Source organism: Leptodactylus fuscus, chromosome 3, assembly GCF_031893055.1.
Source record: "Leptodactylus fuscus isolate aLepFus1 chromosome 3, aLepFus1.hap2, whole genome shotgun sequence".
NCBI lineage: Eukaryota > Metazoa > Chordata > Amphibia > Anura > Leptodactylidae > Leptodactylus > Leptodactylus fuscus.
In genome coordinates this window covers 133,316,976-133,344,837 of record NC_134267.1, presented here as the reverse complement: position 1 = coordinate 133,344,837, position 27,862 = coordinate 133,316,976, and positions in this window count along the sequence as shown.

The following is a 27,862-nucleotide window of genomic DNA, read 5'->3' as shown; positions in this document are numbered from 1 at the left end:
TCTATGGGAGCGGGGATACGAGCGCTCCCCATAGAAATGAATGGGCTGCTTCTTTCACTCCGTGCAGTCCCATTGAAGTGAATGGGGAGTGCCGGCGTGTACGCTCCGGCATGAGCAGAGCTTGCCGTATACTCCGGCACTCCCCATTCACTTCAATGGGACTGCACGGAGTGAAAGAAGCAGCCCATTCATTTCTATGGGGAGCGCTTGTATCCCCGCTCCCATAGAAATGAATGGAGCTGCTTTAGACGCCGCTTATTCTGAACGTGTTTTACGTTCAGAATAAGCTAGCGTTTACTCAGTGTGAATGCACCCTAAGGGTGACTGCAGCCGGTTTCATGCTGAGCTCGCTCTAGTGCTTGCAGCGGCCAGTGACATTTTAGTCTCTCACATAGAGCAGATGCTCTCAATTGGTGACTGCACTCTGCGATATGTTGTGACATATATTATGGAATTAGCTCCCTCTGGTTGTGACAGTAGTGTCTTACTATATTCTATAGAATAGTCTCCCTCTAGTGTAGTGGTGCCTGCGGCTTGCGCTATGTTAGGCTCCCTCTAGTAGTCACTGAGGCCAGAGGTATGTTACCGGCTGCGGATTACCGTTCATTACGACATAGACAGGGTCCCTTTTTTTGGCTCTATTTTCACTCTACCTCCTGCTTCTACAGTTCCCTCTCATCATGTGTTTTACTGCGAGAGCCTCACACATTGTCCTTTTCTTTGTTTGTTATTGACCCTCCTTAACGTGGTTTACCATCTCCTGTTTGTTTGGAAATCGGCTTTATATGGTTTTTACTTCCTGTGTCTTTGTATTCTTTGCTTATAAATAAAGAATTTATAAAAAAAAAATAAAATAAAGATCCTTTGACTTTATCATTGTTGTAAGAGCACATGCGTCAATATGGGATTATCACATATTTCTAAGCACCAGAAGTCCAGCTGGGGGGGTCATCAGCATGAAAATGAAGGTTAATTTTTTTTTTTTTTTTTTTTTTACAGTTTTCCTTGTATAGTTATATTTTCCCAGTAAACACACTATAGGCCTTAAGCCCTGTTCACATCTGCTTTTGTATTCCCTCTGATGAGAGTCCGCATGGAGACCCCCCCGAACGGAATACAAACGCAATTGCAAGCACTGTGCTGTAAAAGCACACAGACCCCATTAACTATAATGGGGTCCATGTGGTTGCCGGGCACTAATGGGGTCTGTGTACTTTTCCAGCACAGCACTTGCAATTGCATTTGTATTCTATTCGGGGGGTCTTCATGCAGACTCTCCCCGGATGCAATACAAAAGCAGATTTGAATGAACTCTAATACACCCTCTACAAATGAATAGAGATGAGCGAGTAGTGTTCGATCGAGTAGGTGTTCGATCGAATACTACGGTATTCGAAATACTCGTACTCGATCAAACACTACTAGCTGTTCGAAGTTTAAGATTCGATGCAGAACCAGCGTTGATTGGCAGAATGCTATACATTGCCAATCAACGCTGGTTCTTCTCTTACCTTTCCGAAGTGTTCTGCGTCCCCGCGTCTTCTTCCGGGTGGAATTCACTCGGCCTAGGCATTCGGCCTAGGCAGAGCCGACTGCGCATGCGCTGGCATGCCCTCGCATGCACAGTTGGCTCTGCTCAGGCGTCGGGCCGGGCAAAGCCGACCGTGCATGCGCAGTCGGCTCTGCCTAGGCCCCGATGCCTAGGCAGAGTGAATTCCAGCCGGAAGACGCCGCGAGGGCGCTGCGCCGGGAGAAGACTTCAAGGGGAATGCAGCCCGACCGTCACTCGTGGACTTGGTAAGTATAATTGTATCGAATTTTGCGTACCCCTGAAACAAGCATTTCCCCCCATAGACTATAATGGGGTTCGAAATCTGTTCGAACAGCTGAACAGTGTGCGGCTGTTCGAATCGGATTTCGAACCTCGGACATTTTAGTGTTCGCTCATCTCTACAAATGAACCAAAATGCAGATGCAACATTAGTATTCAGACATGGAACTGAACTAAAAAAGATATTTTTTGTGTTTTCTATTTAGCTTTTATCAAATCATATATTTGCAATTATATATAAGAAATGTTTAATAATGAGGCATATGTACTACTATCTTTTAAATGCTAGATGTGCAAAATATATTATGCAAGCAAAAGTGGACAATGATCTGTTAAATGCATTTGAGAATTGAATAAAGAGGTCATGCTGTCTAATTTCCAGGAACACCTCTCAGATCATAGTGATTGCTATTCTAAGCTTCAGAATTATTTACCAGAAAAATACTTAAATTTATGGACAGTCTAGACAAGTTCATGAGAAGAGAATAAAATCAATAGACAAGTCTTTAATCAAGTTTGAAATGAGATAAACTCAACATTATTTTTATTTGTATGTAATTGTCTTGTTCTAATAGATATCAAAAGGATTCTTGAGAAATTCTGAATTCATCTTAAAGGGAGTCTGTCACCAGGTGAAGCATATTAAACCAGCAACACAGATAGCTAGGTCAGGTTAGAAGCAGAGCCACCTGTATGTAAAACTTTTTACCTCTCGAAAATGTGTGCATCCGTTGCCAAGATATGCATTTATTTCGCAATATGCAAATGAGCAATCTGGGACACCAATGGCAGCTTCATTCCACCAAACTGAAACAGACCACACTAATATAGTTACCAGATAGAGTAGAGTCAAACCAGTTATCTTCAGTAGAGATGAGCGAACAGTGTTCTATCGAACTCATGTTCGATCGGATATTAGGCTGTTCGGCATGTTCGAATCGACCACCGCGTGGTAAAGTGCGCCATTACTCGATTCCCCTGGGACAGGAACTACGACACCGGTGACGTTGAAAAAAGTAGGAAAAACCCATTGGCTGCCGAAAACATGTGACCTCTAATTTAAAAGAACAGCGCCGCCCAGGTTCGCGTCATTCTGAGCTTGCAATTCACCGGGGACGGAGGTTTCCGTCCATTTAGCTAGGGCTTAGATTCTGGGTAGGCAGGGACAGGCTAGGATAGGAAGGAGAAGACAACCAACAGTTCTTATAAGAGCTAAATTCCAGGGAGAAGCTTGTCAGTGTAACGTGGCACTGACGGGCTCAATCGCCGCAACCCAGCTTTCCCAGGATCCTGAATGGAATACACTGACAGTGTATTCCCGTATACCCCATATATACACCCCAAATCCCCGTTCCAACGGTGTGCCCCCCCCACCTTCACCTCAGAAATACCCTGCAAGTCCCCTAGCAATAGAATTGGGGCTATATACACCCACTATTTTTGCTACTGCCATATAGTGCCATTGTCTGACTGGGAATTCAAAGAATATATTGGGGTTACATATAACTTCAATTCCAGGGAGAAGCTTGTCAGTGTAACGTGGCACTGACGGGCTCAATCGCCGCAACCCAGCTTTCCCAGGATCCTGAATGGAATACACTGACAGTGTATTCCCGTATGCCCCATATATACACCCCAAATCCCCGTTCCAACGGTGTGCCCCCCCCCCACCTTCACCTCAGAAATACCCTGCAAGTCCCCTAGCAATAGAATTGGGGCTATATACACCCACTATTTTTGCTACTGCCATATAGTGCCATTGTCTGACTGGGAATTCAAAGAATATATTGGGTTTACAAATACCCTCATTTCTTGCTACTGCTATATAGTGCCATTGTCTGACTGGGAATTCAAAGAATATATTGGGGTTACAAATACCCTCATTTCTTGCTACTGCTATATAGTGCCATTGTCTGACTGGGAATTCAAAGAATATATTGGGTTTACAAATACCCTCATTTTTTGCTACTGCTATATAGTGCCATTGTCTGACTGGGAATTCCAGGAATATATTGGGGTTACAAATACCCTCATTTCTTGCTACTGCCATATAGTGCCAGTTTCTAACTGGGAATTCAAAGAATATATTGGGTTTACAAATACCCTCATTTCTTGCTACTGCTATATAGTGCCATTGTCTGACTGGGAATTCAAAGAATATATTAGGTTTACAAATACCCTCATTTCTTGCTACTGCCATATAGTGCCATTGTCTGACTGGGAATTCAAAGAATATATTGGGGTTACAAATACCCTCATTTCTTGCTACTGCTATATAGTGCCTTTGTCTGACTGGGAATTCCAATAATATATTGGGTTTACAAATACCCTCATTTCTTGCTACTGCCATATAGTGCCATTGTCTGACTGGGAATTCCAAGAATATATTGGGGTTACAAATACCCTCATTTCTTGCTACTGCCATATAGTGCCATTGTCTGACTGGGAATTCAAAGAATATATTGGGGTTACGTGCACCCACAATTTTTGCTACTGGTATATAGTGCCAGTTTCTGAGTGGAAATTCCCCAAATAATTTGGGGATTCATTCACCCTACATCTCAGGCTCTTGTCATATTCACCTAGGTTGTCAGTGCTGCACCAGCTCGTTCCCAGACAGCTCGGCCCAAAAAACACATTACCTATATAGAGGATTTGGACAATGAAGACAACATGTTCTAAATCTAATGTCTGCACCTTCTCCAGAATTAAAATAAAGGCAGCGTTTAACTTTCAAATAGCACTGCACAAAGGAAGATCTTATCAGCTTGTCTCATGACATGCTACTAAAAAGTGTCATTTGTGTATCTTAATGTAAATATAGTTGTATAAGCTTTTTGGGTTTTAGGCACTGCCAAGTTATTTATTACCACCCGCTCCCTTATAATGATGATGACGCCAAAGTCACTGTGGGTGTTCAGAGCTCACAGCTTTGGTTGACATTTGTCTTGCTCTCTGTCGGTACCAGCTGTCTTTTTGGATACCGTAAAGTTAAGTTGACTTTATTAACACCTATAGAAGCTTTAGCCAGGTTGTGACGGTGTGTAACCCTAACAACACTAAGTGGGATACACATTAATCGTCAGTCTATGTACGCTAAACGTATCACTGAAGTAATTTTTTTTCCCTCTCCCCTAATATAAGAAAGGAACAGACATTAGACCTAGACCGGGGTTCGAGGCTTTTAAAAATCCAGTATTATTTGTTCTTCATGATGTGAAATATGTGTTGAAAAGCAACCCAAGATGAAGTCAGCCATGTGTGCCAGTGTGTTACTTGGCATGCCTTTGCTGGCCCCAACTGTAAGGGTCACTCTCCATTTCTTCCATTTTCCACTCCCCTTTACACCATTTGTGGTGAAGCAATGGGATGCACTGAAGTGCACCCTCTAGCCTCGTGTGGGACATTGACATCAGATGCCACTCCAACCCCCTCGTCTTCCTCCGCCAGCCAACGGTGCGAAGATGAGAGGAGTGTGCTCTGAATGTTTTCTGCCTAGCAGAGGCTAGTTCTCACTTACGAAAATGGCCCCACTTTGACCTGTATATCATGCACAATGGTGTAGGTTTCAAAGAAACATGGCACCAACAAGTTGAAAAATGTGGGCCATGCGTGGACCGTGTTTGAGTCTGGCAAGCTCCAGATCTGCTACCAGGTTCCAGCCATTATCACAGGCGCAAAAATGCCAGGCCCCAGGTGTAGCAGGGAAAAAAAAATGCCATCTCAGCCAGGATGGCATCCCTGACCTCGGAGGCACTGTGCTGTCTGTCCCCCAAGCTGATCAGTTTCAGCATGGCCTGCTGACATCTCCCCACACCAGTGTTACAGCGTTTGCCGCTAGTAGCTGGGGTGGAGGTTGCAGCATCGTAGGGTTTCAGTCTACTCCTGCCATGAATTTTGGCCTGGGAGAGGAGATAGGGTACCTCAGTTTGTACCCCGGGACCAGACTCCACCACATTCACCCTGCCTGTCCTTAAAGATAAGCAGCATCCCTGACCACAGGCGCTTGTCCAAGTGTCGGTGGTCAAGTGGACCTTGCAGCAAAGCGTGGAACTAAGGGCCCACCTGATGTTGAGTGACACGTGCTGGTGCAAGGCGGGGACGCCACACCGGGAGAAGTTGTGACGGCTAGGGATGGCATAGTGAGGTGCCACAGTTGCCATCAGGTCCGGGAAGGCGGGAGTTTCAACAAGCCGGAACGCCAACATCTCCAGGGCCAGCAGTTTAGCGATGTTGGCGTTCTAGGCTTGCGTGGGTGGGTGGTTAGCGGTGTATTTCTGCCGGCGCTCCAATGTCTGAGAGATGGTGGGTTGTTGTAAAGAAGCGCCTGATGGTGCCTTTGATGGTGCAGGAGAAGGAGATAAGACAGAAACAGGGGAGGATGAGGGAGAAGTCAACAAAGTGGCGGAGGCAGATGAAGTGATGTCCTGGCTCATCCTCTGGAGTGCATCGCCAGCACTGTGAGCAGAGGCAGTGGCATGAACGGCGGGCGACGTTTGTCCTGCCGTTGCTGCCTGCCACTGATTCCAGTGCTTGGATTCCAAATGACGGTGCATTGAAGTGGTGGACAGGTTGCTCTTCTCAGGGCCCCTACTCGATTTCGAGAGGCAAATTGTGTAGACGACACTATATCTGTCCTCGGCGCATTCCTTGAAAAAACTCTACACCTTCGAGAAACGTGCCCTCGATGGGGGAGTTTTTCTGGGCTGGGTACAAAAGGGAACATCTTCGGACATTCCGGGTCTGGCCTGGCTTCGGCAAAGCAGCTGACCTCTGCCTCTGGACATGTCTCTGCCTCTAGCTACCCTTTTTGGTGCTGCACCTGCCTCAACATCCACACTACTTTCCCAGCTTGATATCCGCCTTGTCCAGGTGGGGTCGGTGTCCTCGTCGTCCACCACCTCCTCTTCCAACTCCTGTCTCGCCTCCTCCTCCTGCACAATGCGCATGTCAACTGGCTGCCCTGACAGCAACTGCGTCTCATCGTCGTCGATGAGGGTGGGTTGCTGGTCATCCGCCACCAAATCGACCGGAGATGGAGGAGACTCTAGTGTTTGAGCATCTGGACACAGATACTCGTCTGTTAGGTCAGTGGAATCGCAAAATGGAGGGGCAGGTTGCGGTACAGTCAAAGGGAGAACAGCTCTGGGGAGCAGGGACAGTTGGGGTTATTGTTCTGGGAAGATTGGGAATTTTGGGTGGAAGGAGGACAAGACTGTTGGGTAAGAGGAGGTAGAGGCTGACTGGCTGGTGGACAATGTGCTTTAAGCGTTATACGACAGTCATTGCAAGACCTGTTCCTGGTTCTCGGGCCTACTAAGGCTACTAAGGTTAATGTTGAACTTTTGTGTAAAGTGCAGAACTTAGGGCCCGCCTGATGTTAAGGGACACACGCTGGTACAAGGCTCAACTCACCCTAAGTGCCAAAAACACTGCTGGTGCAAGGCTCTACTCATGCCAAGGGCCTCAATCTCTGCTGGTAGTTCAGCTTAAGGTCCTGTAACTTTGTTTGGAAGGGCTCATGTTAAGGGCTAGAAAAGTGAATTTTGGAAGGTCTTACCACATCACACACACACACACACACACACACTCAAAATGACAGTTAAGGGTGAGGGCTTTTGGATTTCCCATTGTCTATTCCATCTGTGGTTGTCATGGGGAACGTGATTTAAAGGGGTGGTTGTTACTGTTTGTTGAGCTTAAATTGGGGTTTGTGTCCATCCATTTGGGGAGTAAAGAAGGTTTCCAGGTATTTTCCCACTTTGATAGAGGTTTTTTTGAATGTGGAAAGTGTGTAGTTGTTAGGCTGTGATGTTGGGGTAATAGAGGGTCTTTGGTGTGTTAGATGCCCCCAGACATGCTTCCCCTGCTGTCCCAGTGTCATTCCAGAGGTGTTGGCATCATTTCCTGGGGTGTCATAGTGGACTTGGTGACCCTCCTGAGACGGATTTGGGTTTCCCCCTTAACGAGTATATGTTCCCCATAGACTATAATGGGGTTCGAAACCCGTTCGAACACACAAACAGTGAGCGGCTGTTCGAATCCAATTTCGAACCTCAAACATTTTAGTGTTCGCTCATCTCTAATCTTCAGCGCTGCACAAGCCCAGAAGAGGACAATTGTGTGATGTCAGCCAGATGTTGGAATAGACCTGAAGAGGACTTTGGATGTCACAAGGAGTGCTGAAACAATCCGAAGGGTTGAACCTCATGAAAATTCTTCAAAACACATTTAGTGGGATTTGCCAAAAGTGGCTCAAGGGTTCCAGTGACTAGAAGTATTATATTGTGTGGAGCATGATGCAGTGGGTCACCAGAGAGCATTTTATACTGTTTGGATGTGAAGCATTGTACTAAATGGAGGGTCTGGGAAGCATATTATACTGTGGGGCCACTGTGGAACATTATACTGTGTGAGGGCTCTGGAAATCATGTTATGTTGTTTGCGGCCAGTGTGGAGCATTATACTGTGGGGTTCTGAGAAGCATATTTGATTGTGTAGGGCCACTGTGTAAAATTATATTGGGTACATATTACTAAAAAAGGACTTTTTAATCATGATGTGGATTTAATTGCCAAATTAGTATTTATTTATTTATTTTATTTTTTTTTAAATGTAGATTGTGAGCCCCACATAGAGCTCACAATGTACATTTTTTTCCCTATCAGTATGTCTTTTTGGAATATGGGATGGAAATCCATGCAAACACAGGGAGAACATACAAACTCCTTGCAGATGGTTTTTTGCCCTTGGTGGGATTTGAACACCAGGACTCCAGTGCTGCAAGGCTGCAGTGCTAACCACTGAGCCACCGTGTGGCCCCTTAGTATTTCTGTCCCAAAAGGAACAGATTCCCAGCTATGGACAGTGCTGTTTCGACCTATTGGGCCATCCTCAGCATAGCGTAGGGATACTGATTTGGCAGAGTGATAGACAAAAATACTAATTTTACTAATATTAATTAAATACTAAACCAGTATCCCTACGCTATGCTGAGGATGGCCCAATAGGCCGAACCATCACTCTCATTGTGTGGGATTGATGCAGTGGATTGGACTGAGGACCCAGACATTGACCTTGATTTGGATTGGGAAATTGATAACATTTTGGCATCAAGTCCTGGGGGTAACTTTTATTTAGAGGACCACAGAGGTGGAGAATTGGCTGCAAGCACTACTACCGGTAATGGTCCTCTAATATCAGACTCTACATTACCTCTACAGGGTTCTGATCAGGTGTTAATAGTCCAAACAACATGCTCCAGTGCTTTAGATGTAGATCAGAAACCACTTTCCCTTCGACACCAGATTTAACCCAGCCTCACCATCATCATCCTGCTGAGATGGAGCCACTAAAGGAAACCTTGCTTTCAAAGGCATGTTCTGGAGCTGCGACTAAGCCAAATCTAAATACAGAGTCCTTTGGAACTGTACAAAATTCACCATCAGTGTTTTTGGCCCTTAGGGTGAGTTGAGCCTTGCACCAGCACGTGTCCCATAACATCAGGCAGGCCCTAAGTTCTGCGCTTTACACAAAGTTCCACTTGACCACTGACGCGTGGACAAGTGCATGCGGCAGGGATGCTACATCTCAATCACGGCACACTGGCTGAATGTAGTTGAGGCTGGGACCGGGTCGCAAACTGTGGCGGCCTGCCTTGTCTCCCCACCCAATATTCCTGGCAGGAGTGCTGAAACACCACCCTCCTCCTCCGCTGTTAAATTGACCCCAGCTACGAGCTGGAAATGCTGCAACACTGACGTGGGGAGATGTCAGCAGGCCGTGCTGTAGCTCATTAGCTTGGGGGACAGACAGCACACTGCCTCCGAGGTGAGGGATGCCATCCTGGATGATATGGCAATGTGTTTTTCCCCGCTGCACTTAAACTTATTGGTGCAACAGTTTCTAAGAACGTAACCCAATTTACACTAGCTACTGGTTAAAGTGCAGCGCTTGTGCTCCCACTTTGGCAAGACTACAGTAGCTGCTGCTAGCCTCAATACACTCCAGCAACACCTACATCTGACCAAAGCACCAGCTGTTGTGCGAGGTCACCACATGCTGAAACCCTAGATACCATATGTTGAGCAGGGTGTGTGAGCAGCAGAGACCTTTGATTGAGTTCCATCTCCAAAACCCAAGGGTTCATCAAAGTCAGCTCCCTCAGTTTCTGCACCATGAGTTTCCATGGGTGGCAGACTTATGTGAAATCCTATCCCATCCTTTCCACTGGACAAGAAACATTAGCATGCACTCATCACAATTCCTGATATGACAGCTGTGTTAAGCAGGGTGCAGGGTACAACGCAGACCAGGCCCAAGCACCAGGAACATGTTTTACAATGGCTAGCAGATAATGCTTCCAGCTGCTTTTCCAGCAGCCGATCAGCCACTACCTGCAGTCGTGTTCATATCCAAGAGTCTGCCCCTCCTTCCTCCCAACATGCCCAATCTTCCCAACAGAGTCATGCCACCCTTGCCCCCTCCCAGGATCTCTTTTTGGGTCCTTTTACTGTCTCTCCCTCTGTTGAACCACTTCCCAAATCCCAGGAGCCACCAGACGACTTTGTGTGTACTGATTCTCAACCACTGGAGCATCCGCCATCACCTGGCAATTTTGTAGTTGTGGACCCGCAACCAGCATTTTCTGTCCTCAGTGATGATGATGAGACACAGTTGCCATCAGGGCATGCTGTTGTCATGTGCGGTTTGCAGTAAGAGGAGAGTGATCAATTGGAAGAGTAGTTGGTGGACGACGAGGACATCAACCCTAAATGGACAGGGGTGATGTATAGCAGGGAAAGCAGTGTAGATGTGGAGGCAAGCTAAGCAGGAAAAAAGGTGGCTACAGGCAGAGGCATGGCAAGAGGCATCAAGGCCAAAGATTTTCTGTGTACTAGCCACTCATGCAAAACTCGCCCATGTTGCCAGGCTAATTCCTCCAACAGGCTAACAACTGCCATCCGGTCCACACCCACCAGGGGCACACTCTCCAAGGTCTAGGACATGTTAATGGCACCCCCTGGCAAAACTATCACCACTGAGGGGCCTAGTGTCACCAGGAGGGACAAGTATAGGCACATGTTGCAGGAGTACCTGGCCAACCACAGCCCTGTCCTCTCCAAACCCTCTGCACCCTACATTTAGTGGGTCTCCAAGTTGGATTTGTGGCTGGAACTTGTGCTCTACGCATTGGAGGTCCTTTCCTGCCTGCCTTTTCATGTCCAGTGGTGTCAAGCACCCTGACATGAAGTTTGATGTGTGTGCTCACCCTCTACAATTCTTCCTCCTCCTCATACTCCTCCACCATCAGTGTTGCACAATTCTGCTCCTACTAGGCTCAATTAACACTAATTCCCCCAAAATTGCCAGACTCAAGCATGGTCCACACATGGCCCACGTTTTCAACTTGTTGGTGCAAAGGTTCTTTGAAACCTACACCATTGTGCCTGCCTGATATATTGGTCAAAGTGCGGCCATTTTCGTAAGTGAAAAGTAGCCTTTGCTAGGCTGAAAACATTCAGAGCACACTCCTGTCATCTTCACACTGTTGGCTGGTGGAGGAAGACAAGGGGGGATGAAGTGGCATTTCATGTCACTGTCACACATGAGGCTTGAGGGTGAAGTTCAGTGCATCCCATTGCTTCAGCACGGATGGTGTGAAGGGGATTGGAAAATGGAGGAAATGGAGAGTGACCCTTACAGTTGGGGGCAGCGAAGTCATGCCAAGTAACAGACTGGCACACATGGCTGACTTCATGTTGGGTTGCTTTTCAAGAGACAAAGGCATACTTCACATCATGGAGAGCAAACAATACTGGATTGACCAAAAATTGGATTAAACTTATATAGCCTGACTGGACTGCTGTGTATCACACTTAGCTTTTGGGGGTAGACCCCTAAAAATTGGATTGAGCTTATATAACGTGACTGATTTGTTGTGTATCACACTTAGCTTTTGGGAGGTAGACCCCAAAAATTGGATTGAGCTTATATAGCGTGACTGAATTGCTGTGTATCACACTTAGCTTCAGGGGGTACAGCATTCAAAACAGGTTTGCCCATATATGGCCTGACTGAATGAACGGCTGTCTCCCACTTAGCATTGGGGGTTCAGTGGAGGAAAGCTGGATGTCGTGTATATATACTGACTGAATGAACGGCTGTCTCCCACTTAGCATTGGGGGGTACAGCATGTGGAAAGCTGGATGACGCGTATAAAGCCTGACTTAATTGCTGTGTATCCCACTTAGCTTTGGGGGGGTACAGCATTAAAAACATGTTTGACCATACATGGCCTTACTAAATGAACAGCTGTCTCCCACTTAGCATTGGGGGGTACAGCATGTGGAAAGCTGGATGCTGCGTATATAGCCTGACTTAATTTCTGTGTATCCCACTTTGCTTTGGGGGGTACAGCATTAAAAACATGTTTGACCATGCATGGCCTGTCTGAATGTACAGCTGTCTCCCACTTAGCTTTGTGGGGTAGACCTTTAAAAATTGGATTCAGTGTACCTAGCCTAAATGAATTTCTGTCTCCCAGGTAGGTTTTGGGGTACACACTGTGAAAAACTGGATTGAGCGTACATAGCCTGACTGAATTTCGGTGTCTCCCACCTAGGTTTTGGGGGTATACACTCTGGATATCTGGATTGAGCGTACATAGCTGGACGTAATTGCTCTGTATCCTTGTTTTGGGATTACACACTGCCTGAACAGCACTGAATTGCTCTGTATCCCTGTTTTGGGATTACACACTGCCTGCAAAGCTGGGTTGAGCGTATCTGGCTGGACTGAATTGCTCTGTATCCCTTTTAGGTGTTTGGGGGAGGGCACTGCCTGCAAAGCTAGCTGGGTTGAGCGTATCTGGCTTGACTGAATTGCTCTGTATCCCTGTTAGTTGTATGTGGGGACACTGCCTGTAAAGCTGGGTTGAGCGTATATTGCTGGACTGAATTGTTCCGTATCCCCCATTTGGGGAGACACCTCGTTGACCAATCCCGGCTCCTCTCGCTGCAGTGTATAGCTCTGAAAAGAGCTGTTGTTGTTCTTTCGTTTTTCCCTGCCTACTAGAAGCTATCGAGCCCTCAGCAGATCTCTCTCCCTATCTCTCACCGCAAATGACACGAAGATGGCGCTGGCTATTCTTATGAATGGGAGGTCACATGTTTTCTGCAGCCAATGGGTTTTTTCAATTTTTTTCAATGCCTCCGTTGTCGTAGTTCCTGTCCCACCTCCCCTGCACAGTTATTGGTGCAAAAAAAAAGCCAGGGAAGGTGGGAGGGGATATGAATTTTTACTGCGTATGCCGCGTGGTATTCGATTGCAAACGAGTACCTCGAACGGCCTGATATTCGATCAAATACCTATTCGATTGAACAATGTTTGCTCATCTCTAATCAGGACATGAAAGGTCCTCTTTAATATTCATAGCAGATCATAGCAGCAGTGCAATATATGGATCTTTTCCAGCAGCATCCCCTCTTTCTCCTTACACTGTCTATTTGCATGTGAGTAGAACAACGGCAAGCAGTCTTATGTATGGAAAAAGAAGCATTTTTATTTAAAGGGGCTCTATCATTGGGAAAATTCACTTTTAACTAATCACATCCCTGCATAGCCTTTAGAAAGGCTATTCCACACCTACCTTTAGTATGTAAATTGCCTAAGCGTTTTTTTAATAAGTCCGTTTTTATTCATATGTTAATTAGACTGGGTGCACGATGCATCATGCACCCTCTTTGCTATTGTTTCCTATGGGTGTATACAGCACAGGCTGCTGCTGATGACTCTGCTCCTGTTTGCACACACACATAGGAGATAATAGCAGAGAGAAAGTGCTGCTGGGAACTTCCTGTGCTGGCTGGAAGCTCATTAGCATATGAATAAAAACTGACTTATTCAAAAACCACTGAGGTGATTTACATACTAAAGGTAGGTGTGGAATAGCATTTCTAAAGGCTATGCAAGGATGTGTTTAGTTAAAAATGACATTTCCCAATGATAGAGCCCCTTTAAAAAGATACATAACAAATTTTCTTAAAGTCATTTGTCCTAAAAATACATCATCCAGCTGTCAGGTTTAAGGTTACATTGTTTAATAGATGGGATTTGGCCCACTATTTTCAGACTTCTATTGAAGTGGTCACTTTAGGAGCCTATTGAAAAAAACAAAACAAGATGCTTCAGCCAAACAGTCTGTCTAGACTCCACTATTAACAAATAGAAATAAAACCATCCATCTACCTCTTTTTTACTAATGCTTTAGCTGTGTGATGAAATATCCTCAGATAAAAGTGTGATTTTAGAAATAAGACAGTGAAAGCCAAGTCGAAGAGCTTTGTCCTTATTTTTCAGCAAGGTCAGCTAAATAGACCAGTGGAAAATTAACTCAAACACTTTGGGAATTTCTGTTGTGTGTTTCATTGAACTCTGGTATTGTAACTTATAAGGAAAACTCCATACAGCATGTGGTATATCAGTATACAGTTCAAGTTTCCCATGAGCTTTACTAATTTATTTTGTAAGAAAGGGAACAAAAGAAGACAATAGAAAATCGTATAATAGATAACTCCCTCTGAGAATATCATTTCGGACAACTACATGGAAATATACACAATATATACAAGTGCATTTTGTTAGATTTGACTGATAGAAAGACTGATCTATAAAGGTATTATATACTGTATCCATGTTAAGTTGTATACAGGATTACCTGCGCAGGACTCTGTGACATTTTCTAAAGCTACATCATTTTGGAGTATCATGATGTTCTTATAGGAAGTATTACTGCCTGGAATTGTTCTGCAACGTCGGTGCAGGTGGCTTAATGGATCATTACAATTTAAATTGCTTACAGGAATGCTGAATACATTCACAAGGGACATTAAATGAGCCATATTGTACATCATTTAGACATTGTCTTTGGACAAAAGGATTTCTGCATCCAGCATTTGTAAAATGTTTCATCTATAATCTGAAAGTGAAACCAATATCTGTTCAAAGAGAACACTACCGATATTTAAAATAATAATTTCTATACTATTAGTGTTTATTTTTATTATATATTATATTTTTAATTTTTTACCCGACAATCCTTCATATACTGCAAGAAATATCTTTTAAATTTTGCATCAACACAGTAGCATGAAGTTTCTTTTTGTAGGACAAGTTGTAGTATCTATATGAACAATTTTGGGGTGCATTTAACCCTTATGTGACACCGGCATTTTTCATTTTTGTGGTTTTGTTCTTTACTGCTTGCATTCCAAAAGTCATAACTTTGTAATGTTTCCATTAATATAGTTATATGATTGCTTGATTTGTGTACAATGTACTGGGAAGCGGGAAAGCATTCAGAATCAAGAGCAGGGGTGCTCACACTTTTTCAGCATATGAGCTACTTTATAAACTGACCAAGGCAAAAGATCTACTACCAACTTCTTGTGGGCGGGGCGGGGGAGGGCATGTGGGTGGGGCCAGGCATGTGGGTGGGGTCAGGTGGAGCGTGAGAGCAGGAGACAGCAGCGTTCTGTGGCCGCTTAGGGATCCCCAGTGTCTGCTTGTTCACAGCGCAGGCTAAGAGTTATCTCTGGACACTGGATGGCTGGTGCCCCACTGGCCCCGCCTGCCAGTGTCCGGAGATGACTCTCAGCCTGTGCTATGAACAAGCAGCACCCTGACTCCCTCCATCCCTAAGAGCGGGGAGCGTGTCATCCCCCGGAGCTGCTGCTGCCTGGCCTGCAAGTGTCCAAAGTGCTTGTTCCCAGCCCAATGTCCTCCGGTCCCGTCCTCCTCCGGTGCTCGTGAACTGACACTGATATAAAAAAAATGGCCTGGGCGCATGCGCAGTAGCATGCGGCTTCTACTACGGCTACTGCGCAAGCGCCCAGGCCATTTTTTTTATATCAGTGTCAGTTCGCGAGCGCCGGAGGAGGACGGGACCGGAGGACATTGGAAGAAGAGGAGGCATGGATGAAGAAGACGGCGCACCCTGAATGCCCGCCCAGCGTGCACGATCCGTAAGTAGATCACATTCTTTTTTAGGGTATTATTTTAAAACTGGGGGGTAGTTTAATATAACTTTTACGGTGCCTGAATAGCCTTTCTAAAGGCTATTCACGCATATGTGGGGCTCTATCAGCATGATTTTGCTGATAGAGCCCCTTTAACCCCTTCCCGACATGCGCCGTAATAGTACGGCGCGTGTCGGGTCTGTAACTATGGCGACCGCCCGGGAGCCGGGCGGCCGTCATAGCCGCCGGGTGTCTACTGCTTTAAGCAGTAGACAACCGGCTCTAATGCCTCCGATCGGTCCCCGGACCGATCGGAGGCATTAACCCCTCCGGCGCTGCTGTCAAAGGCGCCGGAGGCGCCATTTTCCCGGCGGCGCATGGGCGCCGCCATTTTGGCAAGGATCGCCGGCTCCTGGAGCATGCTCCAGGGCCGACGTCATGTTGCAGTGACAGCCGGGAGCCTTGTTAAAGGCTCCCAGCCGGTCTGCAAATTCTCTCTTTTGCAGGCTGGTGTATACAGCCTGCAAAAGAGATGATGCTTTTTTGCAATGCATTGCAATGCATTAGCATTGTAATGCATTGCATTAGTGATCAGACCCCCTGGGGTTCAACACCCCTAGGGGGTCTAATAAATGCAAAAAAATTTTTTAAAAAAAGTAAAAAAAAATATAAAAAAATATAAAAAGTATTAAAAGTTCAAATCACCCCCCTTTCCCTAGAATAAATATAAAAGTAGTTAAAAACTGTGAAACATATACATGTTAGGTATCCCCGCGTCCGAAATCGCCCGCTCTACAAATCTATAAAAATATTTTTCCTGTTCGGTAAACGCCGTAGCAGGAAAAATAGTCAAAAGTGCCAAACCGCCGTTTTTTCACTGTTTTAATTCTGATAAAAATTTGAATAAAAAGTGATCAAAGCAATAACATTTCCCGAAAATGGTAGAACTAAAAAGTACACCCAGCCCCGCAAAAAAAGACGCCCTATGCATCCCCATACACCTATGTATAAAAAAGTTACGGCCGTCGGAATATGGCGACTTTTAGAAAAAAAATTTTTTAACACCGTTTTGGAATTTTTTTTAGGGGTCAAAATGTAAATAAAACCATATAAATTTGGTATCACTGGAACCGTACCGAAACACAGAATACAGGGGACATGTCATTTTGGCTGCACAGTAAAACCAAAGCCCGTAAGAAAGTCACAGAAATGCATTTTTTCTTCAAATCCACCCCATTCTGAATTTTTTTCCTGCTTCCCAGTACATTATATAGAATAATTAATGGTGGCATCATGAAGAAAAAATTGTCCCGCAAAAATTAAGACCTCATATGACTCTGGGAGCAGAGAAATAAAAAAGTTATGGGGTTTAGAAGGAGGGGAGTCAAAAACGAAAAACGAAAATCAAAAAATGCCATCGGCGGGAAGGGGTTAAAATATTTTGTTCAGATTTACAACAACGAAAAAAATAGTTTCCTGTATGCAGAGGAGGCCATACTCAAAATGTAGTCCTATTGGAGTCAGATAGAGGCTTCTCTGCAGATAAAAATTATTTCAATTTTAAATGTAAAAGTTTTGTTAATTTGTAATGGCAAATTATTAATGCTGAATTTTATCACACTTATCACATTTATTGTGATTATAGGAATATTGTTGGTTTTCATTACCATGGATTGTAAGGCAAAAATAATACATACAAATAACTGAACAGTAAACTGTAGGCATTGTATTACTTTGTTGTGCCTGTTAAGGACATGAAGAACTCCAATAATCTCTTACAGTTCATTGAGCCCTAAGAAAGCAAATTAAACAGCTTTGTGTTCCAAGGCAGAAAGTCAATGTGGATTTCCTCAGTACTCAGAGTTAAAAATAATGATGGTGCACATCAAATATAAAGTGTATTGTAACTCTAATGGGAATCTTCCCCACTTTAAATCAGCAACTATATATTTGAACTCAATAGGCTCAGCGGTGCACTTCATGAATTTTGGCTTGTCATCAAGTATTTCAAGATGGTTTATAATAGGTTTAGTGATCTTTAAGTCCTGCAAAAATATAAAAATTTTTAAATACATTTTTTTTTCAGATTTTCCTTTAAAACAGGACTCCATGTATTTAGTAGGTCAGTTTCACTCATACATAACATGGGTACATTTTTGAGCACTTACTATAGCCACAATCTGAAGACTGTAAATAGCATATGCCTATGATGCTGTTAGTTTGGGTCATTACACTTGTGGTCAGGCTGAGCTTTCCAGCTATAATAAACTCAGTTCTACACTCAAGTAAAACCAGTCTAAGGGTGCATTCACATTGAGTAAACGCTAGCTTATTCTGAACGTAAAACACGTTCAGAATAAGCGGCGTCTAAAGCAGCTCCATTCATTTCTATGGGAGCGGGGATACGAGCGCTCCCCATAGAAATGAATGGGCTGTTTCTTTCACTCCGTGCAGTCCCATTGAAGTGAATGGGGAGTGCCGGCGTATACGGCAAGCTCTGCTCATGCCGGAGCGTACACGCCGGCACTCCCCATTCACTTCAATGGGACTGCACGGAGTGAAAGAAGCAGCCCATTCATTTCTATGGGGAGCGCTCGTATCCCCGCTCCCATAGAAATGAATGGAGCTGCTTTAGACGCCGCTTATTCTGAACGTGTTTTACGTTCAGAATAAGCTAGCGTTTACTCAGTGTGAATGCACCCTAAGGCTAAGGCCCCATGGGACGATACACAGTGCTAAAGTGCTGTGGGTAAAACCACGTCGGGAACACATCGCGGTTCTTCCCACAGTGCTGTGGACAGAAAGTTCACAGAGGTTTCCTCCTCGAACTTTCTGTTATTATATCTATGGGAAATCCACCAACGTTTCTGTAGATATAATTGACATGCTGCGATTTGCTAAACAGTGCCAGTTTTGGAAATCACAAAGTGTCTGTGCTGCAGTTTGAAATGCAAAGTGGGCATGGGATTCGCATGAATCCCATCCACTTTGCAGATACTGTAAAATGCTGCATTTTTTCCCACAGCATTTTCGCTGTGGGCAAATCACAGCATTTCCGGCCTGTGGGGGCCCCAGCCTTAGGCCCCTTGCAGGTAACCCTCGCCTTGGTCAATGTGCTATCTGCGTATTTCATGGATAGTACACTGACCAATTCATTTTTATGCTCACCTACATCACAACGCTTTAGACAGAAAGTTTGCAGAGTTGTAACTTTCTGTTACAATTATACAGTCCTATGAAAAAGTTTGGGCACCCCTATTAATCTTAATCATTTTTAGTTCTAAAAATTTTGGTGTTTGCAACAGCCATTTCAGTTTGATATATCTAATAACTGATGGACACAGTAATATTTCAGGATTGAAATGAGGTTTATTGTACTAACAGAAAATGTGCAATATGCATTAAACCAAAATTTGACCAGTGCAAAAGTATGGGCACCCTTATCATTTTATTGATTTGAATACTCCTAACTACTTTTTACTGACTTACTGAAGCACACAATTGGTTTTGTAAGCTCACTGAGCTTTGAACTTCATAGCCAGGAGTATCCAATCTTGAGAAAAGGTATTTAAGGTGGCCAATTGCAAGTTGTTCTACTATTTGAATCTCCTCTGAAGAGTGGCATCATGGGCTACTCAAAACAACTCTCAAATGATCTGAAAACAAAGATTGTTCAACATAGTTGTTCAGGGGAAGGATACAAAAAGTTGTCTCAGAGATTTAACCTGTCAGTTTCCACTGTGAGGAACATAGTAAGGAAATGGAAGACCACAGGGACAGCTCTTGTTAAGCCCAGAAGTGGCAGGCCAAGAAAAATATCAGAAAGGCAGGGAAGAAGAATGGTGAGAAGAGTTAAGGACAATCCACAGACCACTTCCAAAGAGCTGCAGCATCATCTTGCTGCAGATGGTGTCACTGTACATCAGTCAACAATACAGCGCACTTTGCACAAGGAGAAGCTGTATGGGAGAGTGATGAGAAAGAAGCCGTTTCTGCACGCCACAAATAGAGTTGCCTGAGGGATGCAAAAGCACATTTGGAGAAGCCAACTTCATTTTGGAAACAAAGATTGAGTTGTTTGGTTATAAAAAAAGGCGTTATGCATGGCGTCCAAAAAGAAACAGCATTCCAAGAAAAACACTTGCTACCCACTGTAAAATTTGGTGGAGGTTCCATCATGCTTTGGGGCTGTGTGGCCAATGCCGGCACCGGGAATCTTGTTAAAGTTGAGGGTCGCATGGATTCCACTCAGTATCAGCAGATTCTTGAGAATAATGTTCAAGAATCAGTGACGAAGTTGAAGTTACGCCGGGGATGGAGATTTCAGCAATACAATGTCCAAACACCGCTCCAAATCGACTCAGGCATTCATGCAGAGGAACAATTACAATGTTCTGGAATGGCCATCCCAGTCCCCAGACCTGAATATCATTGAACATCTGTGGGATGATTTGAAGCGGGCTGTCCATGCTCGGCGACCATCTAACTTAACTGAACTTGAATTGTTTGTCCAAAATCCCTTCATCCAGGATCCAGGAACTGATTAAAAGCTACAGGAAGTGACTAGAGGCTGTTATCTTTGCAAAAGGAGGATCTACTAAATATTAATGTCACTTTTCTGTTGAGGTGCCCATACTTTTGCACTGGTCAAATTTTGGTTGAATGCATATTGCACATTCTCTGTTAGTACAATAAACCTCATTTCAATCCTGAAATATTACTGTGTCCATCAGTTATTAGATATATCAAAATGAAATGGCTGCTGCAAACACCAAAATATTTAGAACTAAAAATGATTAAGAGGGGTGCCCAAACTTTTTCATAGGACTGTACCTATGGTGAAAATGTCAGCATATCCATAGCTATAATTGACATCCTGCGATTTCCAAAACTGCACCGCGGTTTTTACTGCATAGTGGGCATGGGATTCCCTAGAATCCCATCCACTTTGCCCTTACTGTAAAACACCACAATTTTCCGGTGGCGTTTCCATCCCATGGGGCCCCGGCCTTAAGCAGATCGGATTCCTATTCTCTGAGTCCCCAAGTGGACCCGAAGAATGGAAAACCAAATGCTAGTGTGAGCCTAGCGTAAGTCTAAGGCGGAAACGCATCACATTTTTATTCCATACCGCTTTTCACAGAGGATCTGCACAGTTTTCCTCTGTGGACTTTCTGCATCAATTATACCTATATGGAAACCACCAGCAAAATGCAATTTCAAAAAACACAACAGTTTTGAAAATCACAGCACTTTCATTGGATGTTATTGGATGGGATTCACTAGTCTACTTTGCAGGGACTGTAAAATGCTGTTTGTTTTTGCCTCTGGGGCTCCTGTCTAATTGTTATATCTAAGTTCAGGTGAGCATACGTTATCTGCAAAACAAGGTTTCTTTGTCAGCTGGGCATTTTGTTTACCATTTTTTTGGCATTCTGTAATCATACATATACTCAACAAAGGTAAATCACAGGCTTTAAGGAACAAATATTTGGCACATGCATCAATTTTTGGCACAACATAAGTAGACACAAATCATCTCTCACTTATTTAGGAGAAAAATATATGGCGCACAAAGGACATGTTGGAAATTCCTAAGTTTACACCATTTTAAATTTGGTGCTTCTTGGCAAGAAAATCTGCATCATATTTGTTCTTTTCGTTTCATAAATGTGTCATAAAGTTAATCCATGTCCATTCTCTTGTACATTTTTCAGAAGAGTCGAGACTTATAAATAAGTCGTAAATTATGTGAACCATAAATTTAGCCACAAATGTATACAGAAAAGTGTCAGAATTCTATTGATAAACATGTCCCAGAGATCAGTGACACAACCATGTTTTCACTGCAAAGCTCAAGGCTCGTTCACATCTACGCCCGGCACTCTGTTATGCAGGTTTCCGTTTCCTGCATAAAACAGAGCAGGAGACGGAAATCTGCAGAACTCTTTCTCACCCATTCATTTGAATGGGTGAGAATGCTGTCTGGCCGTGAGCAGCATTGAGCGTTTTATGCTCTCCGCCGCGAAACCGGGTTTTTTAATCCGGACACAGAGTTGGACATGCAGTACTCTGTGTCCGGATTTAAAAAAACGGTTTTGCGGCGGAGAGCATAAAACGCTCACCGCCGCTCACGGCCGAACCCAGTCTGTGCTTTCCGTCTTCTTGCATGCAGAAGACGGAAAGCACAGAACGGAGACCAGAACGCAGGTGTGAACCTAGCGTCACTTTCAAGAGGCCATATCTCCTAGACTGACCATGGCTGTGTGGCTTCATTTTTTCTTAAATAAATAATGAAACAGAACAAATTATTGAGTGCAGTTGTTCATCTATGGATGTATTTAACTAATTTTAAGATTTACTAAGTACCGTTTTTTTATGCCCTGATATGTAAAAGCATAGCATTCAAGTAGGGTTTAGGCTGTGTCCCCATGTTGCAGAAACACAGCTTTTTTTGTTGCAGGTTTTATTAGCCAAATCCAAGAATGGATTGAATAGAAGATAGAAATATAAGAAATTCCTATATATTTTCCATTCCACTCGTAGCCATTCTTAGCTTTGTCTCAAAAATCCACAGCAAAAGCTGTAACAAAAAAAGCTGTATTTCTGCAACATGGAACCTCCCCTTTAGGTGAAAAAATGCAGCATTTTACAGTACCTGTAAACTGGATAGGATTCTGGCTGATCCCAATCACACATTGCAGAAAACCATCAACTGTGGAAATGCTGCAATTTTAAAAATATTGACGTGTCACTTACGCAGTATGTCAACTATACCGATAGAAACGCTGGCCTTTTTCGTATATGTATAATAGAGATAGAAAGTCCATAGAGGAAAACTCTGCAGGCTTTTTGTGAAAAGCGTTGCAAAAAAATATTCAATATTTCCACCTTGTTTTTTTTTCAAATCGCTTTTCTCTATTGACTTTATGTACTGCTAAATGTACGTCATTAAGGCTGGACCCCTACATGGTGTAAACACCACAGTGTGGCTGCAGCGGAAACGCAGTGGCAAAAACTACAGCTTTTTACAGTCCCTGCAGAAAAATACCCTGCAAAAGAAATGCTGATAGTCCCAAAATGTTTTTGGAAATTGCAGCATGTCAATCATGCCTACACAGAAACCGGTAGTTTCCTTATAGGTAAAATTAAAGCAGAAAGTCCAAAGAGGAAAACTCTCTGAACTTTCTGTGAAAAGTGTTATGGGTATAAACTGCGATGCGTTTCCACTGTGTCTTGTCCCACAGCATTTTTTGGCTGCAGATCACTGCGTGGGCCCTAACCTAATGGGGTTTACCAGCATCAAATCACTTCTAAACCACATATACACTGTTGTAGGAGCTGCTAGTGACATAGTGAACAATGAACATATTTTTCCTGTGTCAGGCTAAGGCCCTATGTGACGTCCAGCAACAAAAAAGCGTTACAGGAAAAACCACGACAGCAACGCAATGCAGTTTTTCCTGCAGTGCTTTTGACAGAAAGTTTGCATAGTTTTCCTCTGTGGACTGTCTGCTTCAATTACACCTATAGAAAAAACGCCAGCATTTCCGTAGGTGTAATTAAACATGCTGTGATTTCCAAAACCATGACTGTTTTGGAAATCACAGCATGTCTGCAGCGCGTATTCTAATGAAAAGTGGGGACGGGATTTGCTAGAATCCTATCCTACTTTGCTGTGACTGTTAAATGCCATAGTTATTTCTCCCAGCGTTTACACCACAGAAAACCGTGGTGTTTGCTCCACATGGGGCCCTGGCCTCAAAGTACAATCTTGCTGCAAAGAAAATGAAGTGTTAATCTGTATGCAGTATTCAGCACCCAGGATATGGTTACATCTGCCTGTACTTCTGTTTTCACTTGTAGCAAAATCTAAATGATTTAGGGTCCATTCACACGGAGGAAAATGGTGCTGCATTTGGTGCTGAATTGCTGAATCTGAGGTGGATTCCACACCAAATTCAGAGCCATTTCCCTCCGCGTGAATGCGCCCTGAGGCTTAGTTCACAGAGTTTTTTGGTCTTTTTTCAAAAAAAGAAGTGAGATGTTCATTCTTCAGGCCGAGTCGCCTAGCGATTTGGCCTGAAGACACCCTCTTCCGGACTAGGCCCATTCCCTGAGCCTGATCCGGAGGAGGGTGCATGGCTGGAAGCCGGTGCCGTGCACCGGCTTTCAGTTCCGCAACACGTTTTATGGATCGGAACCTGAGGCAGCCTGCACCTCAGGTTCCGATCCAAAAAACTCCATGTGAACTAAGCCTAAGCCGAAGGAATTTTCCTGAGCGGATTTTTCCTGACCAAATTCCTGACCAAAAAACTCCATGTGAACGTAGCCTTCAACTCTCTCCTGCTCAATCCACTCCTGGCTTTGGCTAAAAGGATTTTCCTTGTTTTACCTCCTTGACATTTGATAAAGGATTTTTTGACCAATATTTTTGTTATTTTTAATCCCAGTAAAGAAGACTTTGGTCCAATCACTGTAATTGCAAATACAAATATCATTGAAAAGAACACCTGTGCAAATTCTGTGCCGGGCACCTTAATTATCCAGAGATTGTAGGAAACATGAAAATTATCATAGAATAACAGGATAGGAGAGTTGGTTAGCGTTAGCAATCAATAGAAATATATCATTATACGTCCATAGCGCTGGATAGAAACCAACAGAACAGCAAGTCTGTCATTCCCATTTTAACGATACACTGCAGGTAGTATTGAATACAGCTGTTAGAGAAATCAGAACTCAGCAGTAGTAAAGTGACGAAGACTGATATGGAAGCCTATTCATCAGAGACCTTTCTATGTTCTGCTCTTCAAATACATTATTTATTTTATTGTTTTACATTTTATTGGGCTAAATTCCTCAAATGTAAACTTTGTTGAACTGTCTACATGTAATATGATACAAGCCAACAACCTAAAATTGCATTTTCTTCTTGAATTAAAGCAAGTTATTTTCACTCCTTCCTCACGCAACCATTTCCAAATTTAGTCTGGGCCCACACATTGCAAAAACACTGAGTTTTACATTACCTGAAAAGTGGATGGGATTCTGGTTAACCCATTTGCACATTACTGGAAAAAATCTGCAGCGGAAATGTGATCGTTTTTGCGAGTTGCAGCATGTCAATTATACCTAAGGAAAGGCATTTTCAGTATAGGTATAATAAAAGCAGAAAATCTGCAGAGAAAAACTGTATGGACTTTCTGTGAAAAATGTGAAAAAAAGCTGTGGAAAAAGCTTCAATGCATTTCCATCGTTGTCTTTTCCACAGGGTTTGTTGTCTGCTGCTTGCTAATTGGGGCCTTAGCCTTGGGCAAGTTTCACTCAACCCAGCCTCCCTGCAACATACTGTCCTGTACTGGTTACAGTACGGGGTAGTATGTCACCAGGAAGTGGGGGCTCCTAGGATCATAGATAACAATGATGCTAAGTGTTTCTCTCCTGGCATAAAGTTCAGGCCAATAAGTCCAGCAAACACATGGATTGCGTTTCATGGGTGAATCTATCCTTAGGCTAAGACCCCATCAAGCTAAAACAACAAAATATGCATTGTTATATTTCCGCAGTGTTTTTGTGCATTTTTCTCTGTGGCTTTTCTTCCCTTACTAAATTTATAGAAAAAAAATAGCATTTCCACAGCTGAAGTTGACATGCTGTGTTTTTTTTTTCAGAAATGCATGTGTTCATCTTCTTGTGTAAATACTTGATTTTCTAAGTTGTCCTAGTCCTCTATTGGTTATGGAATTCCTATTCCTATTTGCAGAATGAGAAACTTGGATTGCTACAGACTAGAACTGTACTGTCTTTAGTGACAAAAACAGGTTCTGTTTTTCATGTGATGTCAATCAGGTTTTAATATGATGATTTCATGGTGAGTGTTTCATTCCTGCCTTTTCTGTACCACACTGTCCCAACTGCTGGCGTGATAATCTGGAGAACTATCACATATGATATCTTATTAAGGGGATATTGTCACTCCTTAGGGAGAGACCACCATGTAGGTATCTGATCACCCCTAGTAGTGATGTGTGGGACATTAGTAGCTCAGTGACATGTGCAGGACTTCCTGCAGGGGCATGTGTGACCTCTTATTGCTGGTCTTCCAGCTGCCATTATTCAGTTGGATAATGCTTGCCCACTCACAGCACAGTTTTTCCAGGAATATAAAAAGGAGAAAGACAATGAGTGCACTAAGTGTAGTATTGACCATACAATTCTGTAATGTTGTGAATGAGTTATAGAATGACCAGATGACCTCTCACCTGAAAGGGTTGTGAGACGTAACAACCCCCTATAAAATTTGTAGATGTAAATGCCCAGTGAGAGTGGCAGCGGTTCAACCTGTGCACCGGAGGTTTGGACAAACAGCAAGGACCTGGAGGTCTGTAGCAGGAGATCCGCACTCACTGGTGATGAAGATGAGGCACAAGCCAAAATTTCCAAATTTAGGGTTTGACATGAAATGAATATTGGTCCCAAACCCAAACCTGTACTAATGTGAATGAAGTGTTCAGTGTTTGTGATAGAAAGCTCCTATTTAGCTCCAGCATGAGACTAAAACTGCTTCTCTGCTGCTAACATTGGTTTAACTTTAGTCATCTAGAATTGTAATTCTATCACAAACACTGAATACTTCATTCACATCAGCAAAGGTTTGGGACCAAGATTCATTTCATGTCAAACCATACCCTAAATTTGAAAATTTTGGCTAGTGTCTCATCTTCATCATCAGTGAGTGTGGATCTCTGGCTACAGACCTCCAGGTCCTTGCTGTATGTCCAGGTTTTCCAGGAATGTCTGAACTAGATTACATGTTTTTGGCCTGTTCAGTCGTCAGTTATAAATTATTTGTGGGATTGGATTTTAACAAGCTATGAGTATGTAGTATCTTCAGGTGTAGATGCAATATCTGATGGAAAAAGGGCCACACAATACCACATGGAATCTGTATGCCTCTGTGCCCAATTGTATCTCATCTTTTATCCAGGAAAATGCTAACTATAAATACATATTTGCAGCAATGGACACATATCATATAGCTTGATTAGTGGACTCCCAAGCTATAAGATCACATTTACACTGCTGTAGTTATAGAGATATGATCTTTGATTTCCTTTCTGATTTCCCTTGATAGCTGTCAGTCAGTGGATAGTAAAATTATTAATCCTACTCTCTGATGCACTGAAGTGATACAGGTTACAAAGATGATACACAGACTTTCACTGTCAGAAAATTAATCTAGTAGTACCAAAAGAAGCAGTTGGCCAAGAAGGGATTCTACAAAGGGAGGTTGTGGCACAAAAGGGGGCAGTGATGGGATGGGAAACTTGTGTGCACAGATATATTGTGAGCAAGTATTTCTTATGGTTTGTCCCAAGAAAAAGGGAAATGTAAATGCAACAAAATTGTACAGATGGGAGTGGCTGACATTTCTGAGGAGAATTTGTGTAGTGGGGACCCAAGCTGAGCCTGTGCACAGGGGCCCATAAGCCCTTACAATGCAAAAATAAGGGAACACACTGTAACACAACATGAGAGCAGAATTTTCACCCTTCTGTGAAATGTTTAATTGACACTTATTCTCTATCTATCTATCTATCTATCTATCTATCTATCTATCTATCTATCTATCTATCTATCTATCTATCTATCTCAGGGATAGGCAACCCTTGGCACTCCAGCTGTTATAAAACTACAACTCCCAGCATGTATCCTTGCTCTGCTGTTCTTGGAACTTCTATGGAAGTGAATGGAGCATATTGGGAGTTGTAGTTTCACAGCAGCTGGAGTGCCGAAGGTTGCCAACCCTGATCTGTTTATTAACATGCTGCTCAGGCTTCATTTGTATTATTTTGTCTAATTGCCAATTAAACTAAAATTACAATATTAATTTTCTTAACCTGACTAATAATCTGTACTGTTATGTGGGCTATCGTTAATTGCTTGCTTACTATTTTTCATTTGGGATCTAGTAATAAATTACCATAACATACTTGCCTGATATTATCAT